Consider the following 9,617-nt stretch of genomic DNA (forward strand, 5'->3'; position numbering starts at 1 on the left):
TCGACACCCACCAAGGCTCTGTTCATAAGCGTAATGCTTACCATTTTGATTCGTTGACCTTTGACAATCTGGCACTCATCAAGCTTCATCACAAATATAACTTTGCCATCATACTCTTCCTGTGTCAACCCATAAAATATGATCATTGACTCTTGGAGCTTCAACAAGTCAACAAAGATATTATTGAACTCGTTGTAACGGAAGGATTTGTTCTCTTCTAATGGCAGGGCATCCTCCACATATTGAAATCCACCCAACAAGCTTGCAACATCATCATTGGTGCACCTTTTTTGCAACGCTAACACTATAAGGTGTTGGCAACAACCTAAACAAGCCTTTTGATCTGTGACTTAGTATGACAACTCTATAGAAAGCTTTGTAGGCCTTGAAACTTATTCATGTGCTGTCACACACCTCCACCATCTCCTGAGGTGACACAATGCTCTTTAGCTCACTGAAATACTTATGGCGCAAAACATTAGCAATGCCAGCATTGGATGGATCATCCAATAGCTCCATCAACTCCTTTGGTTTGATGATATGCTGCAGCAGAGTATGTCCAGTCGTTTGAGCATCGGAATCGATTCCCATCATTGTCCGAGCCAAGTTCCTGCATATTGAAATAATATTACAGCAACCTACAAAAAATGTAAGAAATTAGAAGCTTGCATTTGTATTCCTACCGAGTTTGACGAATACGTGTCTTTCGAGCTCCACCGCTTGAAGACATCATAGACATTGCATGTCTCTTGTGCTTGCGAATGTGGTAGCCCAATGGAATGTGTATGAGATGATCAATTCGCCAGCGCATATTACGCGCAGTGTGTTGTAGCTGAACATAATTGTCTAGATGACGCTCTTGCTCCATTTTTTTATGCTCTGGTTTTTTAATAAGCTTTGACATCTCGTTATTTAGCTGCTTCGTCTTCTCGTTGGCTTCCTTTGACTTGCTGAATGCCTTTCACGTACTTTCTTGCACTGATGAATAGGCAGCACAGAGATGTTTTCTTACTTCCCTTTCATTGAGAAAAGCTGACAGTGTAATCTCCAGCAATAGCCAAACAATCCGTTTCTCCCATCTCCAATAAAACGTAATAGCTCAGTGACATTACGAAGAGGCGGTGATGCATTGGTCATTGGATCGCTAGGGTAAATATAGCCATCAACCCATAAGTTGATTTCCTTGCCCCCAAGGTTCCGTAGTTGATCTCTAGCATTGGGATTAGATGTGCCAAGTCGCACAACGTACTCCTGCTCTAAATTAGCGTTTAATCGATATCGTTTTGACTTGTTAGTAATTTCTTGCAGTGGTAGGGGATTGAATGACATTTGTGTTAGTTAAGCAAGTAGAGAGAATGTGTAATGGTGACTGCTACAAGTAGGTGAAGGTGGCTATTGGGGAAAGAAGTGGAGAGTACTCAGAGATAGGAGAAAAGGATTATGTTGTGGAGGGAAGAAAGAGAGGGAGTGCAACTCAATCTCCGTTGAATTCAAATTGTTGATCATGAATGTAGAGAGAGAAATGATGTTGCACATAGAGGTAATGGAGTTTTCCATTTCTCTCAGCTGGAGCTGGAGTGGGAGAAGCATGAGGGTGAGGGAGATAGAGAGAGAGAGAGAGAGAGAGAGAGAGAGAGAGAGAGAGAGAGAGAGAGAGAGAGAGAGAGAGAGAGAGAGAGAGATCTCTACAAGATCTCTAGCATTATATAGCCTCTTAACTTCAAACCTCTCCCCACAAGAGTGGATTCACTGGTAATCATCAAGGCCAAATTTTCTTAGCAAAGTTTGTATATACTTTTCTTGACATAATGCAATCCCCTCATTATACTGCTTAAAATGAATACCCAAATAATGATGCAAAAGCCCACTACTAGCGGCTTGTCAACATATTGATGCAAAAAGAGAACACTTTTAATTTTCAAATAGAAAACTCATATCAAGCTATAGGCAAGCATGTCTTCAAGGTCAATGAGAGAGAACTGCATCATAACTTGGATCTGGTTCCAGGTATTGCAATCCATGTAATCCATGTGGGGATACCTACCAATACCTGATTTTGAAGGGTCAAGGAATGTGTGGAATTTGAGTCAAAAGTTTTTGCTTTGAAAAACCTTTTGAACATCGGTATGTAACCAAGTGTTGAACTAAATTTTAGTAGGTCTTTTATTTATAGTTTGGTATTTGTAGGTTTTCATTAAGTGGTCAGGACTTGTAATGGAAAATGGACATGCCTCTTCATGGGAAGTAGGAAGTGTTGTATATGGGAATGTTCAATTTAAGTACTCAGAGTGCATAGGGAAGAGAAGAAAACTCCCCCCCCCCCCCCCCCCCCCCCCCCCTCTCTCTCTCTCTCTCTCTCTCTCTCTCTCTCTCTCTCTCTCTCTCTCTCTCTCTCTCTCTCTCTCTCTCTCTCTCTCTCTCTCTCTCTCAGACACAATGCGCAGTAAACTTCATATTTGAATAATTTGAAAAGTGAGCTTAGGGTTACAAAAATTGGCTTATATACAATTCCTCCTTGGCTTGTTTCCACAAAGAATATTGGCCGCTCAAATATTATAAAAATGTCATTCCGCTTGAAATATTACAAAAATGTCATTTCGCTTCAAAATAATGATACAAAAAAGTTGCGAAAGCTCCTTCTGTGTTTGGCCGTCAACACTCCCCCCTTCCGCGTTCATGTCGTCCCTGACATAACAGGTCTTGATCTTCTGCTTCTTGTGATAAAAGTTGTCTTTGTGTCAGTGGAACCCTTGGGGCTTTAGCAGCCTCAAGTATGATCCGTACCTTATATTGCCCAAGGTGACTGTTGAGCCGAATATTTTTCTATCATACGTAAAGAAGCGGTGTAGAAGGCTTCCTCAAAAGCTTGCATGTGGTAAGCTAAGAACATTACCCTTTGATATAACAGATGTAACACCTCCAGAGATGGTTGTTTGACAAATCAAATGTCATTGTGGTGACAATGTTGCCCATTGATAGGAGGGCTGAGTCCGTAGCTTTGGACTGTGCGAACACTTCAATGCAAGCCAGGAGGGTTTTGCATATTTTCCTCAGCATCACACACGTCAAGTCAGGGGATCCAATGATAGTTTTAATGGTGTCCTTCATGGTTTTCACCATATAAGAGACACTTATTCTCTCTCCTTCCTTGGGTGGTGGCAGAGATGGGTAACTAAACCATTTGGGATTTCTCTTCAAGATTCTAAAGTGGTGCGTACATGAGGGATTGAGCAGAATAGAATGTCATCCCTGAAAATTTTTGAGGCTTCCACCAAGTACTTAAAAAACCCGGGGTACTTGAGGAGCCACGCTTTTCTCCACCTTGGTTGGGAGTCCACTATTTTCTTTGCAGTCTCTGTATTTTTGACATCTCCATCATATATTGGCTCCGCTGCTTTTGCTTTGACTCTCCTCCTGATCACCATCACTTCATACTTTAGGACAGGATATGGGAGTGTAGGTTGCATCCATTCCTCCCTGAGCACATTTGTGGAAAGCCCTTGGACTCCTATAGAGTGTAAGATTCTTGTCTCCCATTCCAAGGCTGTCTTGTGGTCCTCTGTTTTGGACTTTTAATTTAGAGGCGTGTCTCCTCCTCTGCAATCAATGATTCCAACTTACTCACCGTCCTCTCATTTACCTTTGCCACACTTTGTGCTTCTATCCACCTAGTCATATAGTCTACTGCCACCAGAATGTAGAGCCTACCATTTTTAGTTCTAGGTAGTGGACCCATAGCATCAATGCCTCACTTTTCAAAGGGTCCATTTGCGAGTACAACTTGCCTTGGCTGATGCACCAACCTTCTGTTTCCAGTAAGCTGACAATTGTGACAGCTTCTGCATTAATTTTGAACATCCTCATGCAGGCTTGGCCAAACATACCCTGCAACTTCATGGCAAAGAAACACATGATAATCAAGAAGCATGGATGGATTGACTTCTTTCCTTAGGTGAGCTTGAGTGGAAAAGAGAAGTAGCTTATGAGTGCTACAAGAGGAAAGCTATGCAAGCAAAGGAGAAGCTTGATAAGAAGGTCAAGGACAAGGGTATCAAAGAAGATGGACTGGTGTTAAGGTATGACAATTGACTTGACAATAGGTTTGATGCCAAATTCACCACCAGATGACAAGGTCTGTATGTGATCAAAAAATATTTTAATTCAAGTTACTATCAGCTCATGGATTTAGATGGTAAGGAGCATCCTAAGAAGGTGAATGGGTACCGACTAAAACCCTACTTGAGTTGCACTCTACCAAAGGATATGCAAGAGCATCACCACGAAGCTATATCATCATGTAAGTCTTGCAGTTGTCAGTAGTTCAAGACAAGGAGAAGAAAAACTACAAAATGAAGACTTGTTTGAGGCACAAAAGAATGCAAAGAGCTTGGAACCACTCTCATTGGAAAAGATGCCTTTTAATGGTACTGTTACCATATACATGTGGTAGTGATGTGTGTGAACACACTAGGACCGCCGGGGCATTTTTTCCCTCTTCAAGAGGTTTTTTCCCCCGAGCGTTGTATATACGCCCATCACTCTAGGGCTATCTATCTTTCCATTGTACACTAAGAAACACACTCTCTATCATGTGCCTTAAGCTTCCTTCATCTTCTCCAAGCTGTGCGCGTTTCTCTGCAATCCTAATTCCAACAATTGGTATCAGAGCAGGTTGCGTCCTCTCGGGCTTAGTCGCCAACAAACTCCAGCACATGCCTGCTCACTTTCTCTGATTTCAGTGAGGTTTGGCGAGCTTTCGCAGGTTGACTAGTATTTTGGAAGATCTCGTAGAGCTCAGTCTACTCAGATTTTTTATTCGGGCTCATTTCAACCTCTGTTTCCACTACAGGCAGGCCTGCACAGGCAATCTCGTCATTTTGTGCAGAATTTTTGTCAGTGTCATTTTTTTGTAATAGGTGCCTTACAGTCTTCTACGGTTTGTGCTATATAGCGCGTGTTGTTTTGCTTCGTTTCTCCTCTTTACGGGCAGTTTTCACATCAGGTGCAGCATTTACTATGGCTGACAACAACACAGATGTGTTCAAGATGTTTGTTGTTGAGGACAAATTGGATGGGGACAATTACCCTATGTGGGCTTACATGATGCAACATGTTCTTGTGCTTCGTTTCTCCTCTTTACGGGCAGTTTTGACATCAGGTGCAACATTTACTATGGCTGACAACAACACAGATGTGTTCAAGATGTTTGTTGTTGAGGACAGATTGGATGGGGACAATTACCCTATGTGGGCTTACATGATGCAACATGTTCTTGTGTGAAAGGGCATATGGAATATTGTGTAGGGCATTGATGTATGTCCTGGTTCTGAGGACACGTGATGTTGAGGATGTTGCAGGTCTTGCTGCAAGAATTGCTCCTATTAAAGTTGTTTTTCCTACGACAAAACAATCTCTTTGGGATGTAAAGGATGTGCAGGCTCATGCATTGATTGTGTTGTTTGTGAAGCGTACCATTGTTCCTCACATTCGTTCAAAAAAATTTGCAAAACAGGCTTGGAATATTCAGCAGGTCTTTATGCAAGCCGGAATGAGGCTAAAATTGCTCTGCTCCGTAAAGAGCTAGAATCAAAGATTATGCATGACGAAGATGATATGGACACTTTCTTTGCTGGTGTCAAGGATATCAATGAGAAACTTATTTCTGCAGGTGAAGTCATTTCAGACAGTTCCCTTGTGCAGACTGTTCTTGATGCCTTACCAGATTCATACTAGACTTTTGCTAGTACTTGGAGACTAATGACCCAAAAAAATCCTGAAGTTGTCAAGTTTGATGCATTTGCACATTGCTGTTGCAAGAGTCACTTTCCAGAAAAAATAGGACTAGGCAGCGTGCAGTTGAACAGGATTTTATTGCTTCTTAAAGAAAGGTGGTAACAACAATGCAGCCACTTCTTATGGTTCTGCTGCGAGTGGCAAAACTTTTGTTCCTAATGCTTCTACTGGCAGCAATCTGTCTGGAAATTTTGTTGATAAGGGCAAAAAGAAGATCCGTTGCCATTGTTGTAGAGCTAATGATCATTCGATCAAGCAGTGTCCTAAGTTGAAGGCCAAGGAGGCTAAGAATAAAGAGGTTGGTTCCATTGCAAATGCTAGTTCACTACAAATGCAGCCATTGTTGAGTCTTCTCTAAAAGGAGACTGTGATGCTAATGTTGATACAGAATGGGCTTTTAGTGCAAAGTGCACTTACAATCCTGTTGTCCATGATGCATGCTTGTCAGTTGCTGCAGATTCACATGTGTGATATTTTGACAGTGGTGCTACAAAGCACATTACCTCACATCATGAATTGTTCACCTCTCTCGAGTCTGTCCCTCATGGGAATTCAGACACGTGTGCCAACAATGCCTCTTATCCGATTCAAGGAGTTGGAAAGATTGTGCTTACTGTTGCATATGGAAATTCTTTCACACTTGTCAATGCACTTTATGTACCTGGGATCAAGAAGAATCTTTTGTATGTATCTGCACTTGCTAGACCTGGACTTGTAGTCAAATTTGTGGATGATAGATGTACATTTCATGATCTCAGTTTTGGTGATGAAATTGTTACATCTGGGCTTTTGTGCCGTGGGCTGTATAAGATCACTTTGTATGACAAGTGTGGACAAAATTTTGCAAATGCAGTTGCAGATTCAAGGGCTATTTCAGATGCAAAACTTTGGCATGCACGTTTTGGTCATCTAAATTTTGCCAGTTTGTTGCGTTTGCAGAAATATGATATGGATGCTTCTTTTTCGCCTCTTGAAGCACCTATCAAACATGTATGTGAAGGCTGTATTTTGGGTAAAATGCAGCATTCTAAGTTTCCAAAGGATGGCACCCAAGTTTTTGCGTTGCTTTTGTGGTACCAAAGCATAAGCTAAGAAAATAAAGATGAGCATGTGATCAATAGATGGATTCTTGCAAGAATTTCAAGACACTTGCTAAGTACATAAGTAGCACGCATGACATCCTCAAGCCAAAGCAAATGTGGTAAAGCTTGACTCTTGACCATGCATCGTGCCATCTCAATAAGAAATCTATTCTTCCTTCTAGCAACATCATTTTGTTGAGGCATATAAGGCATTTTCCATTGGTGTTTTATCCCATGACTAGCTAGAAATGCATTAAACTCATGAAACATATAATCCCCCCCCCCCCCCTTCTCCCCCCTTTATCTGAAGAGAGAGTGTCCATAGTACATTTAGAGACATTTTTAGCCATAACCAAAATTTTCTTAAAGCACATAAACACTTTGGACTTATCTTTAAGTGGATACACCAATGCATTCGAGAGTAATCATCAATGAAATTCATGAGGTACATGTAATTACCTAAGGATGGAGTTTGCATAGGTCCAAAAACATCATCACTATGCACAAGCTATAACCTACATGTAGCCCTTATTAAACCATCATTTGGAAACTTTGAACACTACATCTTACCCAAAAATATAGCCTTCACAAACATGCTTAGAAGGTGCTTCAAGAGGTGTCAAAGAAGTAACCATATTAGATTTTTGTAAACGCATCAAATTGAAAAATCCAGATGCTTAAAATGTGCATGTCAAAGTTTTGCATCTAAAACAACATTTGAATTGAGAAGTTCATTTGCAAAAATTTTCCACACTTGTCATACTACAGAGTGAGCTTATATAACCCACAAAACAAAATGTCAGATACGATAAGTTTTTCATTGAAATTGAGATCATGAACTGTACATCTGTCATTCACAAAGTTGATAACAAGACCAAGTCTTGTAAGTAAAAATATAAACAAAAGATTCTTTTTTATCCCTTGTAAATAAAGTACATCAACAAGTGTGAGAGAACTACCATTTGCAGCAACTAGCACAATCTTTCCAACTCTCATGATTGGATAAGAGGCATGATTGTTGACACAAGTGACCAAATTCCCATGAGAGGCAGCCTCAAGAGAGCTAAATAAGTCACAATAATGAAGTAATGTACTTTGTAGCACCGCTAAACACCTGAATCTGTAGCAATTGATATATATGGATCATGGATAGAACAATCATACTGCACTCTTCAATAAATGCCTATTTTGCACGGCTATGGGTGCGAATAGGTGCATGGAAAGTGTTGAAGCAGGTACGAAGGCCCTGGGAAAGCAAGCCATGATGGAGGTGTATGCGTGATGTGGCTTTTTAGGTGAAGAAGGCTTCAAAGGGGGGACCAAACAGGATGACATGTAAAGGTGCTCAAAGTGCTAAGTTGGTGCCCTAGAATGTGGTCTTTGAGATGCTGTAGAAGCCGGTTGAAATGGCTCATCAAACAGAGTGACGGTGGCCAGGTTATGTCAAGCTGAAGCTGGGATCCGATGTCGGAAGGGTGGGTGCATATGGTTTTTTCTAGATTTTGGGCTCTCAATTTGAGGCCTCAACGAGGTCGACATGTGGTGCAGACTAAGGGGATCAAAGTCAAGAACCGGATCTATTGTTTGAGCGCCTTGTGGCTTGGAGATCAGGTATCTGAGGAATAAATGGTGGCTCTCAAAAGTGTGGAAAAAATGGGTTCTGTCCAACCCAAGATAAAGAAGTAAGAGATGCACAGGCCGCAGGTAAGTACGTCGTCTATTGTGGTGGTAAATCCATGATTGAGGAGTTTTGAACACAAAAAACCACCCGGCTCCTCCCTTAGTCACCCTTATCCCATAAACAAATTTGTTGCAATTTTGTTGTATCAGCCCTCCCCCCCCCCCCCCCCCCCCCCAACACACACACACTTATATGTTGCATTGCAAACATTGTACCCTCTTAGACAGAGGAGCCTCTATTTGTACAAGTTTTATTTGTCCCATACGTCATATTGGTCTTTCTAAATGGCCAATGGTCGGCTCACATGGGCCTTTACAAATATCATGATAGAATTACAACTTACAAGATAGATTTGTCACTCTGGAATTTGGATTTACACACAGTATAGCTACACTAGCTTGGAAAAATAATAGAGTACAAATATATTAGAAATGTGGTGTTTGGATAGGTGGATGCCCGTATGCTGAATTGGCCAAACAATGAAGCTTCACTAAGATTTAAAGAATACCTTGAGAGATGCACATCGTGGGAGGTACCACAACAGGACCGATTGGTAGTGCTTTTCATTAAAGATTTAAAGAATGACATGCTAAAACAGGATCTCCAATTGAAGGGTTTTTCATCCTTAGAAGGAGTCACAAAGGAATCTTTGTACCTTGTGGAAAATTGCAAAGTCTACGACAAGATTTCAAAGAATACAGATGCCTCAACAAATGATGAAGGTTCCACACTAGTGAAACTACCACTAGAAAGACTAACTCAGCCCAATCAATAGCTAATGTTAAACAACTAGCTAAAGAGGTAGTCCAAAAGATGAACCAAGCCTACAAACAAGTACAAAATGTTAAACGACCTCAAATGAGTAAGTGGGATAACCTTTTGTATGGTGAACTCTTAGGTGTCCATGGGAACTAAGCCTAGATATCTTTTTTTAGTATTCCTAGGTTTAAAATTCATTTAATAATAGAAGTGGGATAACCTTTTGTACGGTGAACTCTTTGTATGGTGAAGTAGTGTAGTGAGAAGAGCTATGTTATAATTATCATATCTTGTAATCTCGT

This window comes from Adiantum capillus-veneris, chromosome 23, assembly GCF_014529385.1.
Source record: "Adiantum capillus-veneris isolate H3 chromosome 23, ASM1452938v2, whole genome shotgun sequence".
Taxonomy (NCBI): Eukaryota; Viridiplantae; Streptophyta; class Polypodiopsida; order Polypodiales; family Pteridaceae; genus Adiantum; species Adiantum capillus-veneris.